Below are 18,411 nucleotides of genomic sequence, written 5' to 3' on the forward strand. Positions count from 1 at the left end.
TGACTAACTCCTCCTTGTAGGACTTACGGGTGTTTAAAATTCAAGATGTGGCTTCATAGGTTTATGCTTTGATATTACAATCTCAGCTTCTACCAATGATAGATATTAGTAATGCTCATTAGAAGAAGCTTCCTACAGATTTTATAATACTATTCTTGAGGACATTATTTAAATTTTGTTCAATATCACTTATATAAAATACCACAACATAAGTCACTCTTAGTGTTTGGTGTTGAACATTTTATCTGTCCTCTTAAAAAAGGAACTTGCACTTCTTAGACTATTAAAGCCAATTATTCACGGTATCTCCACTTTGAATTTGTTGAAACAAAGAGAAAAACTAGGATTTTATTAAAATTGATTATATTTAACCTAATTTTGAGCATAAATAAGTTCTCCTCCACTCCCATTCATTACTTGTGTCTAATTACTTTATTTGCTGTTGGAGTTCCACCATGTTGTGTGTGTGTGTGTGTGTGTTGTAAATCATCTAAAATAAGTATGGAGGTATTCAAATTATAGATTAAAAATAAAATAAATTTATATTTGTAGACAGGACCCTGTTAATAGTATTTTTGTTCCTTTCTGAATGACAAAAGAAAGGTTACTGAGTGTAGCAATAGCTTCTAATTATTTCATCGATGATTCAAGTGAAACATGGACAAAAATGTGGAGCTTCTAATTATTTCATCGATGATTAAAGTGAAACATGGACAAAAATGTGGAGCTTTTGAGACTTCACAACAGATTACTGAAGAGGGTTGGGAAATCTTCTTAGAGATTGTAGATAAAGTAGCAACACTCTAAAAGCCCTGCCTATTCACTGTGATGGTTTTGGAAAACGTGGTTTAATAATGACACACTTTGGACATTCTCTTGCTGAGAATCAAATGAGCACTGTCTTTCAAAGCAATATGACCACTGTAGTACTGCTAAAGCTTTCCAAGTCTGACCATCTGTGCCTCTGGACTTATGCTAAAATGTAAACAGCCTCACCGAAAACCTCTAATCCTTTTTTTTCCTTTATGATTGTCTCCACTATGAATAAGGATTGTCATCCTTAGCTGACAGTGTTTAAAAGAATACACCGGAAACATACATGATGTAAAACCACCAGTTCTGCAGAAATGATTTCTAGAAAATGTAAGGAGTAGGACAAAGCTGTTACTATAACTTAAATACGAAGAGATAACTGTGAAAACATTGTTCAATAATGTGTAAATGCATTATTCTCTTAATCAAGAAATAAAATAAGACCGTTTTTTCTTTGAAAATTAGCAGGAAACATTTCTTTTTTTTTTACAACTTCATTTGTGTGAGCAAAGTATAACATTGTATTAGTTATCTCCCTTCAGGTAACACTGAATTCCCTATCTTCCTTCAAAGATGCTTTTGAGAGTGCCTTTACTAAAGCAATTGCTGCAGAAGCCACACATTTCTCAGAAAGTTTTTCATAAAATTACTGTTCTATTCTTTCACTGTTTCATTAAGGCATTGAAATTAGATTGGTCTTTTATATATACTCGTTAGTGGGTCTGATTCTTTCTCTAGTAGTAGCCTTCACAGGAGGAGATAGAACTGCCATAGCACACATTCACATTCTAAAAGGAATTGTTCATATTCTTTTAAGAGAACAAAAAATCATCTCTTCTTTCTTAGTCTTAATTCATTTTCTCTTTTGGCTCACAAAGGGGGCACAATTAGGTGAGATGTCATGGGGGAGAGGCTAAGGAGGCAAAGAGAAAGACAGTCTCATTAATTGAAATTGTATTTCCTGCTTGTTAATTATCTGGATGCTGTACCACCTGATTTGAGAAAAGAAACTTCTAAAAATGTTGGGATTTCTTTGTAACAGATTATTAACATAAAGTTTAAATTTTAATTGGATTTTTGGTAAGTGACCTTTATTGCTCCTGGCAGCGACACGACATACAATAACTAAATAATCCAATTGGAGTCAAAGAGATTCCAAATGTCAAGATGGCAATGAAAGTGGTACAAACCATGCTTCTAATTTTCAGAATCTAAACAGCCAAACAAACCAGGCACAATAAACTCAGTGAGACAGTCACAATGGATCGCCTGCCCTCCAACCCACCACACAAGCATTTTTGAAGAAGACTTAAAGAATAAAATTTTGAACCTGTCCCAGTAAACCGCAGTAAGATAATGAAGAATCATAGAATCTACTGCTAAGCCTTTGAATTCAACTCTGATTAGATGTTCTTGGTGAAGAAAACTATTGAATCAAATATAGGTTATACATGTGAAAAAAGCATGTCCCAATTCTGCATGGAAACCTAAATTAGTTATAATCCGTAACATCAGAAGCCACTGGGCAAAAACATTTGATATTGAAACTCCCCCAACCTCACAAAGAGTGGGCACTGGGTGAGAGTGTGAAATCATTCAGAAAGCAATATAATTTGTGCCTTCTCAGGAAGGAGGAGATATCACTCTGACAGGATGAATACTGTTTGGGGATTTTAATTTTATATTTTTTTCCCTAAAAATATCAGTTTCTGTTATTTAAGAAGTCAGCTGTCTCTATATTTAATTTCCTGAGGATAAGTGTAGGGCAGATCAAAATGTAAAAGAAGCAAGTCTTTCTTGTTTTTACTTTCCAAATATCTAAGCTCTTGGGAGGACTTCTAAGTTTGAAAAATAAGTAAAAATAAAAAACATGTATGCAGACATCAAAATAACTTCTAGCCTTGCCTTTGACTAAGATCTTGTCCTTGAGCAAAGAGACAAGCAGATAAGGAAGACAAATTGTTCCCACTATCTTTGCCACTGGTGTGAAGACCTACCTCAGTGCAGAGTATTCAGCCTTCTTATTTGACCCGAGGATTAAAAACTCTAGACTATCTAGTAATATGTTTAGCATATGCTTTAACAAAAATGTTGTAGATTGATAAGTTAAGTCCATTGTTCTGTTGATAAATATACTCAGTATAGTCTTCCATTTTATCAGAGTAAATTCTGCCCCAGAGGGTTCCTGGCTCTGAAGACTTTCTCTGCTGAAGTTATGCGATCCATTGATTTCTTCCTTTTCTAATTAGAAACCCAACTCTGCATATCGTAAACTATTTCCCACTGCAGTGATCCCATTGTAGCAAATTATAACTATTACTTTAGCTTACAATCACTACTCTGAATACAAACCTACCTCCATCAAAACATTTACTTGCTTCAACTTCCTCAAATTAAAACTACTATTGGGTTATAGATTAATATACGTAAAATATATATTAATATACATGTATGTATTTATATGTATTGTGCTATGTGTAAATATCTATCCAGTGTCTAATATATATGCATATAAACATATCTCATATGTATGCATTATGTATGATTGGGTAAACAAGCCATTAAATTTTTTTAATGCATTCTATTTCCATTTTGAATAGGAGACACCAATTTCATCGATTATTGACTCTCATTTGAGGGATATTATTTTTAACATGCAGTAATCAAAGTTTCACTAAGCATTTATACATTTCAAAAATAATAAACTCATTGTCTTATTGTCTATGAATCTCCTTTTTCATTCTGTTACATACATATACAAAGGGTACTATCTTTGTTAAAATGCCTAAATCATACACATTTTACTCATATTTCTTTCTTTTTCATTATGGTCTATAAATTGTGCCTAATTAGATACCATGCTTTTGATTATTTTAATTTTCTTAATATTTTCCTCCTTTCAATTCAGAAATCACTTGTGAATCTTCATTTGATCTTACTTTCTCTTGCATTTTACTCTGTTACATGTCAGTATATCTGACTCCACCAACTGTCTTGGCAATATTTGCTTCTGTGAGTTATAAAACATATTATTAAATTCCACATATCATATAAAATATATGATTAAATTCCATAATCTAATCATAAAATACATATAAAAATTAAATATATACCAGATGAAAATATCATAACCATAAGACATACTAAGTATTTAGAATATATACCAATTGTTAAAGGCATGGGCATTTGATGAGTCAAGTGAAGATATACATACTCTACACATTAATTCTTTTAGATTACAAATTAGAGCATGGAGCATACCTTGCAAAGGATTTTTATTATCTAATTTTTAAAAAGTCTAGTATGTCATTAAATCAATATTTAAATTATTCTTATAAAATTTGAATTCCCATACTTTGCTGAGAGTTGAGAATATCGCAGTTGTATCAGTTGTTAGTATCTCTTAGTACAAAGCTTGTGATTCATGTGCTGGAAGTAAGTATAGGAAGTAAAGCTAGTGCAATGAGCCATAAAGTGAATTATAAAGTGCTCAGCAAATTCAAGGGTTCAGAGCCTATTAAAAATAATTTCAAAGATCCTGAATGTGGAAATTCAATGAGACAAAGAGATAAACTTGGGCTTTAGTGAGAGACATCTGAACAAGATGTATTTGGGTAAGTAAGGATAGAGGCGGTTTTTTGAAGCAGGTAGTGATAGTCTTCTTAAAAAATGTATTTATTGGTTATCATACTTTGTATGTAAGTGTTTTCAGTTTATAGAAACAAAGTTTGGGCAGGAATACAGAAGGTAACTCAATATTTTTCAGATCCATTCATCTTGAAGTCAGTGTTTCTACAATGTGTTTTCATTTTCTTTGAACTAAATTTTAAGCATTTAGCAATATTTTGAACGAGTGTTGGTAAGGATGTGGAGAAAAATGTATCCTCATGCACTATTGGTGGGAATGTAAATTGGCACAGCCCGAGTGGAAAACAGCAGAGAGGTTTCTCAAAAAATTAAAAATATTTTGTAATATATGCATTCTACCACAGAATGTGTGCATAACTTAGAAATAAACACAACAACTTTGCTTTGCCCAAAGTTATTAAAATACAAATATCTATGTGTGTATGTATGTATGCATGTGTGTATATGCATAAGCTTGGTATAATATTTACATAATGATTCAAGGGCCACAAATAGCAAGGCGCTCTTGAAGTGAAAGTGGAGAGTGATAATGGTTTTCCTTGTGTCGTTTCTAATCCTAGAAGGAAGATTTAAAGACTTCACTATTAAGTATGCTGTTTGCTATTATTTTTAGAATCCTTTATCAGATTGAATACCTTACAAGATGTCAATTATTAAGATATTATTACAAATTAGAATAATTGGGGCGCCTGGATGGCTCAGTTGGTGGAGCATGTGACCATCTATCTCCGGGTTGTAGGTTTACACCCACATTGGGTGTTGAGATTGCTAAAAAATAAAAAAATAAAAAAAAAAAGAAAGACAAGTGACAGTATACTACTGGCAGAATATGCAAATGGATTTAATGCCTATGTAGACAATTTATAACAAAGGTGTCAGTACAAACTAGTGGGGAAAATATGGTCTTTTCAATAAGTGGTGGTGGGCCAATTAAACTGTCAAATGGAGAAATAAATAAATCTTTTTTTAAAAGGTTTTGTTTATGAGAGAGAGCATGAAGCAGGGGGGAGGGGCAGAAGGAGAGGGAGAAGCAGGCTCAAACTCAGGACACCCAGGTCATGACATGAGCAGAAGTTTAACCGATTGAGTCACCCAAGTGCCCCCCTTTGAGTATGTTTTCTATCTATTTTAGGTCACAGATAATTTTATGACTATACACTAAATAATTCCTGTTTTAAATATGAAACTTTTGGCAGGAAAGCACCTATATTGAAATAGCATCTCCTATAAGGTAGTAATCTGCCTCCAATTGTTTTAACTTCTAGAATCAGTCCATTTTCTATTCTTGCTTCTCTTTGTCATTTTAATTGTAAAAATGATTTAATATTTTTGGCAGAAACCTATTGTATTTGTCACTAAAATGTTTGGAAGAAAAGCTGCAGCCATCATATCATATTTCACCTCCCAGTTCTAGAAGACAGAAACCATTATTGTGTTATCAACATGCCTTCCCGTAGCATGGTTCCTAAATGATTCATCTTTATGAAACTATATTTTTCGAGACTGGTAAGAAAATTTTAAAGGAAAACAAACATGACCTCGTCTTCTTCCCTTAAACCTGTAAGCCAATACAGAGCAGGGAAACGTTCTTAAATAATGCTATTTTATTCTAGACTTGAACAGCACAGGGAAGATTATAGTACCTAGGAAGGAAAGGCATAAGGTTAAAGCTCATTACTCACTACATAGTCCAAGATACAAATATGAGGACCAAGAATATTCCAAATGAAAATGCCGTTCAAAGCTAAACACGAACATTCTTTCGTCAAACATGAACATTTTTCATACAATCTAATAAACAAACACAAATACTGAAGGAAAACACTTTTTATGATGTCTTGCCATCTGTGATATTTAGATCTAAATTAAGTCATTCCATTTAACTTTCTACAGCCAAGGAAGAGTATTCTGCAATTCTCCTACAAGATAAATGGAAATTTACAAGAAAACCATCACCTGTGACCTGCAGGCACAGCACAGGCATATCAAGCCTGTTTGGAACACCAGTGCAGATCTTGAACTTGGGAACATTTCTCATTATCTAGGCAGATGACATTGCAACAAGTCAATTTAACACACTGGCCATGAAAAATCTCACTACTTGATCACACTGCGATAAAAGTAAGTTCATAGTTGACATTGTTCTGAAAAGAGAGGCTGGTATCATACAGTGATTTGTATCCTGTGTTTAAATATCCCCTACTCCTTCACTTCAACTTTTGTGCTTTCTTTTCTTTTTTTTTTTTTTTTAAGATTTTATTTATTTATTTGAGACAGAGAGAATGAGAGAGACAGAGAGCACATGAGAGGGGGGAGGGTCAGAGGCAGAAGCAGGCTCCCTGCCAAGCAGGGAGCCCGATGCGGGACTCGATCCCGGGACTCCAGGATCATGACCTGAGCCGAAGGCAGCCGCCTAACCAACTGAGCCACCCAGGCGCCCAACTTTTGTGCTTTCTAAACAGCAAGAAGCCAGATAACTAATATTCAAAAGAATAACATATAAAAAGGAAGAAGTCTTTGTGTATTTAATAATACAAATACATTCAGGAGAGACTTGTCCAACTGTGTGGTTATTTAGGAATCTTTAATATAAATTTAATATTTATTTTAACTTTTATCACAAGGTGATGAAACATTCAAAACTTGCCCATTTTAGTTATTGTGAATAGCTATGGCATCTGAAGAAATTTCTGGTCATCCAATTACTGTCTAACTTGTTCACTCAAAAAGCTTTCAGTGTCTTCCCTAGCCACTGAGTTCAAGTGATCTCAAAAGTGTGAAGTTTTTATGTTTCACTTTTATTTTTCAGCATAAGTTCGTATTTACCAAAATAGAGATTGAGACAGCTAATAAAACAAAATTAAGGATTATAGTCAAAGTTTATAATAGTTCATATACTTAAGACATATTATACATAGCATTATAATTACTTTAAATCTTTTAATAACACTCTAAGTATAAGACAGTAATTTTCTTTCCATTGTCAATTACATTATTTATTTTTCATAACAATTCTCTTACATAAATAACACTGAGATTATAAGGTTTGTGATAAATGAGTGGTGTTCATGGAAAGAAAAAAAATGATTTGCCCACTCCTGGAAACCAGTTATCCATGGATCTCTTGCATTTCTGTCCATCTTCTGAGCAAAGCGTTGGCAGGTTTTGTTATAGACTCTTCAAGGATGTTTGTATAGTAAGCAGTCTGGGAAAAGATTCTACTATATTCTTGCTTGGATAGATAAATTTGAAAAGACTGAGAATACCAAGTTTTAGATAAGATATGGAGCAACTGGAACCTGTTTTAGCTTTGAAGAGATAATGAGGGAGGGCATTTAGTCTGTTTTCTGGTTGTACAATTCTTTAAATCGCAACTTATTTTTAGCATAATCTACCTTTAACTGCAGATGATGTGGGTCTTTCTAAATGTTGCCATGAAGGTTTTCTGGCATTCATGGTATGCCTTGAATTGATAGTAGGTTGACCTGATTTTGTAGTTCTTTTTTTTTTTTTTTTGGCAAGTCTTCTAAGAGAGTAAGCAAAATGTAAGCAACTCCAAAATCTGTATAAATACCTCTGCTCCATTAAATTTCAGGTGCTACAACTAGTGCTATGAGTAATAAACTCTTCTTTGTTTTTAACCCAACACTGTATCTTGTATTTCCTGTCAGTACCCATGAAACTATGGCAAGTGAACATTTTTTGCTAGCAAGTGGGGTAAATGTCAGACTCTTCCCAGTTCTTGGCAGTTTGAGTAATGAAGATGAGGTGGTGAAAGAGAAATGGCTTTCTCAAACAGAAACAATAGAAATGATAAGAGAAAAGTCCCAGGGATATGGTAGTGAATGCTCTTGCCCAAGCTGTCAACAGCAAGGGTTGGTATAGGGGCTCTCCACTGCCCTACCTGCTAGTGAGTATTGAAACAAGGGGTGTTTGAGGTGTTACACACTTTCCTCCTGGAAGGGTCAAGGAGTCCCCAAAACTGAAATAAATTATGTCAGCAATGATAATGTAGGATTTTATGTGGACCAAAACCAGAAGTGTATTTAGCTAAACCCCAGAACACAGTATGCTACTCAAAACAGAAAGTGAATGTAAAATCTTGCTTGCTGGCACAAGGCCATTCCCTCCTTCTGCACATTCTAATGTCCCTCTCCTTCCCAACGTCAGCTATGTTAAGAAGAAAGATGATTAAATGCGGGGCCAAAGTCTTTCTGTGTCCAGGTGGTAGTGAAGGGTACATACACCTGTCTCCAAGTATGCAGAAGGACTTCAATGGGGAAGGGACTTACACTTGTATGATTTTGCTGGATACAAGTACCCAATTGATCATCCTACTCAGCAACATGGAGTGTAAGGGGTGCCCAGATTAAATGCAATGTGTTTGTACAGGGTTCACAGTAAGGGAAGAAACTAATATAACTTTGAGAGTTGAGTCCTTTAAGCTACTTCAGTGTTCTCTTTTTGTTGCTTCTAGGTCTAAATGTATAATAGAAATTGATGTGTTACGTGCTTGCACTTACACATCCCATAAGTGCCAGAGAAAATTAGTCCTCCAAGGGAAGATCTATAGATGTAGAAATGATAGTAAGATAAACTGCCCTGCCATTTGCCACCAGTAAGAAGTGAGTCGGGATTTAACGCCAACACTCCTATCCTATGGTTTCCAAAGTTTTCACTACGTAGATGATGTCCTCTTGGTTGGCAAGTTAGAAGCCTCAGTTTCAGTGTTCTGATTGTGGTGTGTTACAGCTTTCCTAGAAGGGATGCCAAAGTAACCCTGAAAAACTTCAGGAGCCTGATTGCCAAATAGTTTCTTAGGAATATGTGGGTTGATTCACAACCTTCTACCCTCTGGCAGTGGCACAAGGGTACTCTTGTCTCTTAAGCTCCAACAACCAAAAAGGAAACCTAGCACTACATTTTACTACTTGAACATGGGGTCAATACAAATATGTGTGACGATTTTGCCATCTAAAGCATCTATCAGGGCACCTGGGTGGCTCAGTCAGTTAAGTGTCTGCCTCCAGCTCAGGTCATGATCCCACGGTCCTGGGATTGAGTCCCGCATGGGGTTCCCTTCTCTGCGAGGAATCTGCTTCTCCCTCTGCCTCTGCCTTTTTCTCTCTCTGTCTCTCATGAATAAATAAATAAAATAAAATAAAATAAAAATAATAAAGCCCTATCAGGAGTGTTCTCCCCGCCCCTCAGGAGATCCTTTGCTGTTTAGGACTTACAGCCTTACCTTTTATTTTTATTTTTTTAAGATTTTATTCATTTTGGGGCACCTGGGTGCCTCAGTCGGTTAAGCGTCTGCCCTCAGTTCAGGTCATGATTCAGAGGTCCTGGGATCCAGCCCTACGTCAGGCTCCCATCTGTGAGCCTGCTTCTCCCTTTAACCTCTGCCACTTCCCCTGCTTGTGGTCTCTCTTTCTCTCTCGCTCTCTCTAAGTAAAATAAATAAATAAAACTTTAAAAAAAACCTGATTTTTTTATTTGAGAGAGAGAGAGAGAGTACGTGTGAGCAGGCGGAGGGGAAGAGGAAGAGAGAGAATCCCAAGCAGATCCATGCCAAGCACAGAGCCTGAAGCAGGGCTTGATCCCATGACCCTGAAACCCAGAGAGAGGAGCTGAAACCAAGCTTCTGATGCTCAACCAACAGAACCACCCAGGTGCCCCAAGGATACTCGTTTAAAAAGTAGCTATTAGGGGCGCCTGGGTGGCTCAGTCGTTAGGCGTCTGCCTTTGGCTCAGGTCATGATCCCAGGGTCCTGGGATCGAGTCCCGCATCGGGCTCCCTGGTCAGCGGGAAGCCTGCTTCTCCCTCTCCCACTCCCCCTGCTTGTGTTCCCTCTCTCGCTCTCTCTGTCAATTAAATAAATAAATAAAATCTTTAAAAAATAATAAAAAAAAAAAAGTAGCTATTAGCTTTCTACTGGGCTCTTGTTGAAATGGAACACCAAACCCATAGAGACCCTGTGACTCTCTGGTCTGATATTTCCATATCAGGGTGGGTCAACTTGTACTTAATGACTGAAAGAGTAGGAGGGCCTCAAAATCTCGTTATATGTAGCAGTTATCAACGTATTACCTCTCAGATCTAAATCCATACCTCACCTGGATAACCACGTAGGAAATACTCTAAACCCTATGCAAGTCCTACTTGGGGAACCCAACAAGTGTGAACACACTTTCATTCAGGGGCACTCTGTCCCCTTGGAACTCTACTTTCTGTGTGAGAATCACACATCAATCTGCCTCTTTTCTGAGAACACAGTGACTTGCATCTTGGGTGGGTGATAAGAGATCTTCAAGTGTTTAAGGAAATAACACCTCAGCCTTGGAAGGTATTCCAGTCAGTCTCAACTCACTGGCCAAAGTTGTGATGGATGACACAAGTACCCTAGACTTCCTTCTTGAATGTCAAGGTGGAATTTGTACAATCCTGTTGTATCTGGATTAATGCCTCAGGACAAGTGGAAATGTCAATAAAGTAATGCGGCTTTATATGGTAGATATTGAGGGTTTTGCACATTTGCTTATCAAGAACCCCAGAGAGCATGGCTGAAGTCAATATTGCAGATTGGCCTTACCTTGCTGCTTGGAATCCTGTTGATTGCATTGCTGTTTGAGGAAAATAGCATCTCCTGTTGGGCAGATGAATCATAGTAGCTGAGGGAGTGGTATGCCCATGGATAAATTTACCTGAAGCAAAGATGGTGTAGAAACATGGGTGGGTAATGTTGGAAGATAATTTTCCATGAATCTCTAAAGTTTTCCTGTTATTCTAAGCAAAGGCTTTTTTTTTTTTTTTCCTGGACTACCTTTCTAAGGATGTCTGTATAACAGACATTTTAGTAGGATAGTAAATAGTGTCTTCCCTGCCCAGACACAGGGTAAATTTGCTTCCTGACCAAACTAATAAAGATAATGTCTCCCTCCTGGACATAGATTGGCAGGTTTGCTAGCAGCCCATTTATATGACTGGGATGGTTCCTTAGCTCAGGGCTACTCAACTATGATGTAAACTCACTGTGTGTACAGCATCTACCTGGCCCACTCCATATGACCCCAGGGGGCTTGGGGATTTGGGCAACAAATGCAACCATGAAACTCATACTACCTGGTATTCTGAGTAAAAGTCTGTTAGACCAAGGCATTTCATATTTTCTGCCAACATCTATGAGACTGGGTGGCTACACTGTAGATTGAGAGTAGGTAAACCTCATACCTTTCACAGGTTTTAATATCCACATTTACTTCTCTATCCAGGAGAAACAGACCTAGAACCTTGGTCTCCATTTCCCAATAGTGCCTTATTTATATACAACCATGGCATTTGTTATTACTGTTAAAGTGCCCAATGGGAATTTACATTCTAAGTGTATTTTTTGACAGAATAAAAAGTATTTCCTGTATCCTCATTTTTAATGTCTACTTAAGAATAATTTTTTTTCAATGAGTAGCAACACCTGGAATTTTACTGAAATCATGTTTTTTAGTAAGAAGAGTTCACCACACCAGTGTTGATTTTAAACTTGGCAAGCTTATTTTTCTATTTCAAATTTAAACTGAGAGAGTAATCAGCAACAACAGGGCTGTAGGGGAAAATAGCATGCTGAAGTAAAAGTACTTTTGGTTCTTTGAATTATAGGGATTTACTTTGTTACAAGATTTATGTACAACCTAAAGCAATGCACATTAAAAAAAAATTCCCAGGTGATTAATCTGCAGTCTTTGAAAAAAGCAATGCAAACCTGAAAGTTTTTTATAAAAACTGAAACATTGTGTTTTGAAGTTCTTTGTTAGGATTCCAAAATAATTTAAGGTATATAATTTTCATAAAAGCTATAATAGAAACATCAATTCTTATAATTTGCAATGCTGTATATATTTAATAAATTAATTAGAACATATTGATTTTATGGCATACTATTGTGGTATTATTACATATTAATAATGCCTACAGAGCATTAACAAAATAATGCCTACAGAGACTATTCTTAGATTATATTTATCACAATTCATGTGTGAACTTGTTTCTATAAAAAGTATAAGTTAGTTCTGAGGAAAATTAACTGAGGATAACTTTTGAATAAAACTAACCTAATAAAATACATATACATTTTATTTATTTTAGTGGAAAGCCAGTCTAAATCAGCTAAGTCTAAATTATAAACTTAACAGAGCTACAAAAGAATATATATATTATATATATGTATATGCTACATATACATAGCATATATATAGATTAGCATATATACATATGTCAGTCTCAACTCACTGGCCAAAGTTGTGATGGATGACACAAGTACCCTAGACTTCCTTCTTGAAGGTCAAGGTGGAATTTGTACAATCCTGTTGTATCTGGATTAGCATATATACATATGCTAATCTAAATTAATTCAGGAAAGTACTGCTTTGAAGAGGCCCTTAGATACCTGGTGTTAATTTGAAAATAAAGAAAAAAATTGAAAGAACGAAAAGAAAGGAATAAAATTGCTTAAGGAGATTGTATAGACGTTCTGGTTCAAGATGGTGATGTAGGAAGATCCTGAACTCATCTCCTCCCATGGACACACTGAGTCTACAGGAAAAACTACACAATTTCTCTTATAAAAACCTAAAGCCTGGATGAGTGACAGCTATACATCAGGCAACCAAGAAGAGAACCACATCAAAGTGGGTAGGTGAGACCAGGACATTCAAAATAATCTCAAAATAAACCCACCCCCAGTGCAGCATCCCACAACCAGGAGGGAATTCAAAACCTAGAGCTTCTCCCTGAGGAGCAAAGTATTCAAATCCACTTTGCACATTCCAACTTTTGAGACATACACTTGAAAGATGAACCTCCAAAACATCTAACTTTGAAAAGCAATAGAGCTCCTGTCCCAAGACCCACAATATACTCGAGTGATCTGAGACACAGCCCTTACAGGGTGTGTGTACTGGGACTCACCCATCCAAGGGCCCTGCTCAGAGGCAGCTAATAATGACCTCACTTAAAGTAAAGGAGGCTTGCTGCTTATGTTAAAGCATCAGCCTGAGGGGCAGACCTCTAATTTCACAAACACGTCTAGGAGTTGGCTTGAACACAGCTCCAGGGATGGGAGACTGATGGGCACCATCTCTATGTTCTCCCTTTGCCATTCTCCAGAGCACCAGTATCTCCCAGAAGGGAGCTTTTACATACATCTGGTGCCCCAATTATTTCAGCTGCTATCTAGGTGACATCTTTTGATCACTGGGCTCTGAAGTCCAGGAGCACGTATGTTCCTAGTCCCATGGGATTGTAATAATCAGTGTCACCCCCCAAAAAGAGCTCATATTCCTATCTGGTGCCTCAATTTATGTGACTGCTACCAGGGGATATCTCTACATTGCCTGGCTTGGTGGCCAGTGGGGCTTACACTCAAAGGTCCCATAGGACTGTAAAGAGTTCTTAAACATCTACCATCCCCAGGGCACAGCAAAATGAAACAGGAGTTCTGCTCTTTTGTAAAGGAGGCTTATTAGCTAATGGTCATAACTGTGGCCCGAGGGTCAAGTTTCTAGTTAAACATGCATCTTGGGGCTGACTAATCTTTTCCAGAGATCTCGGAGGGCAGGTGCGATTTTCATGCTTATCCACTGCTGTATTTAAAGTTATACTATAATTTTATATTATGCCCAGTAGTATTTACTTATTGTTTTATGAAAATATCTATTGAAAACATCTAAAAATTAAAGTCAAAATTAATGTCTATAAATTACTTATATGATGATTTTTAGATACCATTAGTAAATTTTCTCTCACAACTGTTTTAGGTGACATAGTCTTAGTTTATACATTAGCTAGTTTCCCACACTAAAAATAAAAGGAAAATAGGAAAACATAAAATGTATTTCTTATATTAGTCAAGTAGATTTTTCTTTGGCTCATTTTAGTTTTTATTAATGTTGGACTGATTGTTTTTTTGTCCCTGACTACTTCAATGATTGTTACTTAAATACCACTATCATGGTTTTACTAACCATTTGAATGTAAATCACTTCTAAAAATTAAGGTTTATTTTGAGATTTCATATTATTTGAATCAATTTTATATCAAGAATGGGTTGAATGTAGGCAGAAATGTCAAGGTTGGAAGCAAAGGACAAGAAAACTGCTATAAAATATCTCATTCTCTAAACACACACTGTTTTGCACACTTGAAAGTAAAGGTCATTTGTTGAACATTTTAATATCCGGACATGTTTAGGACATTGCTAAGTCTCTTGTGACTATCACTGACGGATCTACACTCTTGTTTGATGCATGCGTATTTTGAGTTTTGATACCCAATATAGAATAAGTGACTCGGGGTACCTGGGTGGCTCAGTCGTTAAGCGTCTGCCTTCGGCTCAGGTCATGGTCCCAGGATCCTGGGATCGAGCCCCGCATCGGGCTCCTTGCTCAGTGGAGAATCTGCTTCTCCCTTTCTTTCTCCCTCTGCCTCTCCCCCTGTTCGTGCTAGCTCGCTCTCTCTCTCTCTCAAATAAATAAATAAAATCTTTTTAAAAAAAAATGACAAGTGACCGTACTCAGAACCCTACTGTGAGAGCCTTGAGGCTACCTCCATTTACCTTTCAGTTTAGAGTCTGCAAAATTGTTCTTTAAAGGTCCAGATTGCGAGTAATGTAAGCTTTGCAGCCATACAGTCTCTGTTCAACTTTTCGCAACCACTGTTATAGCACAAAAGCAGCTGTGGACAAAGCCACACACAAGCCACACGTGACACATGAACCAATGGGTGGGGCTGCCTTCCAGTAAGTGAGTGTCTCAGTTTGGGCCCCCAGTGGTAGTTTGCCAGCCCTGTCACTACCTCCCTCTCTATATTCCACGCTTGCATTAAGTTATAAAGAAAGAGGCAACAGGGTACACATCTTCCCAGACATCAAACTGGGCAAGAGACTGATGCATTCCTGATAACAGATGCCAAGATTAATCTTATTTCCAGGGAGCTGAGAGAAGAATAACTTTCTACTGACCAGTCTATAATAAGGAAAACAACTGAAATAGTATTTTTTTAAAATTCACATCATTATCTTTAAAATTTTAGGCCTGGTAATAGCCAATGCTGCAATATTTTTCTTTATTCTAATGTGAGAAATAATATCAAATTATCAAAAATAAATTTATCATGATATCATACATAATCTCACTTTATCAAAAGATGCTTTTGTTTTAAAGTTGTGGCAGTTGTTTCATAATGCCTGAAGTGTGCATTAACTTTATTCCTTCCAAAATGTATCTTTATATTCTCCTCTATAAAAGGCTTCTAATTAGCAGGATAATTCCAAATTCTTCAGCCATGTAAAATAGACTTGCTAAAAATGCATATGTTTTATAGGTCTCTAATGCTTTATCATGTACGAAACACTGAGGCATTCTGAACAATCGTATTAAAGATACGTTCTATTATAACCTTCATTCTTTTGGAGAGAGCACAGTTAGGGTCCCTAGGGTACTGACATAGTCTCTCTCTGAGATTAGTGATGATATATATCTATTAGTCAAACAAGGCTTCGGTTTTCAGAATTAATGTTTTGTAATGATGTAAAAGTTTAATAAACATTTATTAATTTATTATATCAGAGTCTACGTAGTATTTTAGGAAGTATAAGAGTGGGAGAATGATATACTGTGAAGGGATACATGAGTTGGAATTTATTCTGTTGATCTTTGTTAACTTGGCAAGTTAACATTTTTTTTTCTCTTTGTTTATAAGGATCTTCAGGTATTACTTGAAGGGTGAGTGATCTTATACCGTTTGGATTCTGACACCCCATATTAGGTTACTATTCCAGGTGAGCAATCTCCTCTATGATGCATGTTTCTTAACTGTTCTATGTACCAAGCTGTCCCTCCTGCAATCATTTTACACCAAATCAAGCTTTTTAAAATGCCAATCTGATCATTTTATTCTTCAGCTAAAAATATTTCAAAGATTTATTATTCCTTGAAAAATTAAACAATAGAGTATGACTTGGAAAATACCACGCTCAAAATCTACTTATTTTTCCTCATCTTTTACCACTTACTCATGCTCAAAGACACCTGTATGTTTCACTTGTTCTTCACTCCAGACTACAGATCAGAGCATAGGTAATTTCTATTTATTCACTTTGGATGACATATCTTGTGAAGCTTTAATTTATCAAACAATTTGGTTAGGTATTCTTTTGAATGCTTTCATGGAATGCTGTGATTATTTCTGTCATACCAGGGAGTCTATTTCATTTTTGTCCCCTACATAGGTTATGAGCTTCTCAAAGGCTGCTACATTGTAGGTACTCAAAAAATGGATACATGAAAAAAAATGTAACAGGCAAAGAATTATAGGTAATAATTCTTATAGTAATTATATATGTATAATATTAGTAATAATTATTACTAATTCAATCCAGCTAATGCAGTAACTGATTTATGCAAATGTATTGAAATCTTAACTGTATAAGAACTCTCTGGTCTCCATATCAACATATGTTTACTTTATGATTCTATATTTCTTTTTTTTTTAAAGATTTTATTTATTTATTTGAGAGTGAGCAAGAGAGTGAGAGAAAGAGAGAGAGAGAGAGAGAGAGCGCGCGCACCAGCAATGGGGAGGGGCAGAGGGAGAAGCAGACTCCTGGGGAACAGGGAGCCAGAGGCGAGGCTCGATCCCAGGACGCTGGGATCATGACCTGAGCAGAAGGCAAACGCTTAACGGACTGAGTCACCCAGGCACCCCTGATTCTATATTTCTTATTACTCATTGGTAAGGCCTGATATTTGATTTTTTTATTTAATTATGTGTTTGTATTTCTCCATTCTCACCATCTCACCTGATCACATTTTGCCAGGTGAATGGCTAGCATCTGGGCAGTGTTTCTTACCAAGTAAGAGTGAACCAATTAATTGACACTTTTTTTTTTAACAAGTAACATTTGTGGCTTCATTAAAAATAATTTATGAATAATTCACAAATTCTGAACAGATATTTCTCTAACATAACAAAGGAAAATAATATCCTTAAAACAAATGCTTCAATGGTTATGAGAAAAATTTGGAAATTAAGGAATTTCTTTAGTTCTTATATTTTCCTTAGCAAGGAAGTCATTTTAGGAATATTTTCATAATCAGTATTTCAATATCAATAAGCTAGTGAGCTAGCAAATTATTCTTGCTGAATGCTTTCCAGAGCTTGACAATTTAGATTCCTATAATACTAAGGTTCCAGTTCCCAAAATTTATTGAAAAGTTTACATTTCAGGGCGCCTAGGTGTCTCAGTTGGTTATGCATCTGACTCTTGATTTCGGCTCAGGTCATGATCTCAGGATCACGGGATCAAGCCCTGCATCTGGCTCTGCGCTCAGTGTGGAGTCCTCTTGTGCCTCTCCCTCTGTTCCTCCCCTGCTCCCTCTCTCTCTCAAATAAATAAAATCTTAAAAAAATAAACATTTATGTTTTAATTACCTTTTTCTATAAGAAAAATTAAAGTCACTAAACTATTATTAGACTGCTGTGCAGGAATGCTAATAGCATCCAAAATATAATTCTTAGGGGAGAATTTCAAAGATAGCACATGGATACAGTGGCATTAATGGTCAACAAATGAAAACTTAATATAAGCTGAATAATAGGATATAAAAAAAATTGTGGTGATTTATAAAAATATTTGGCATAGTGTTGTCATGTTTTATTTGGTTAATATGAATGTTTTATTTCAAACATGGTAATTAAAACAAACATTGAGTTAATGTACCTGGCTCTTTATGCTAGATAGGTATCTTACTATTAAGGGATTGTTGCCTTCATTCAGCTTTAAGCAAGGCATACATGTCTACATGTACTCTCCTTTCATTGTTCAAGGAAACACATTGCTCAAGGAAAGCAAATTTCTTGATTTTCTTCCTAATATACAACATCAAAAGGCATCAGTC

The 18,411-nt window shown here is 36.0% G+C and overlaps 1 long non-coding RNA gene across 1 annotated transcript; it reads left to right on the top strand.

The window, feature by feature from the left end:
* The first annotated feature begins 6,373 nt into the window (after positions 1–6,373).
* LOC118027115 lies at positions 6,374–17,040 on the top strand. Its single transcript, XR_004683753.1, has 3 exons — positions 6,374–6,582; positions 16,214–16,292; positions 17,009–17,040. It is a non-coding gene; the product is annotated as an uncharacterized LOC118027115 (long non-coding RNA).
* The last annotated feature ends 1,371 nt before the right edge of the window (positions 17,041–18,411 follow it).

This window comes from Mirounga leonina, unplaced genomic scaffold (assembly GCF_011800145.1).
Source record: "Mirounga leonina isolate KUSES-001 unplaced genomic scaffold, KU_Mleo_1.0 Mir_357, whole genome shotgun sequence".
NCBI classification, from domain to species: domain Eukaryota; kingdom Metazoa; phylum Chordata; class Mammalia; order Carnivora; family Phocidae; genus Mirounga; species Mirounga leonina.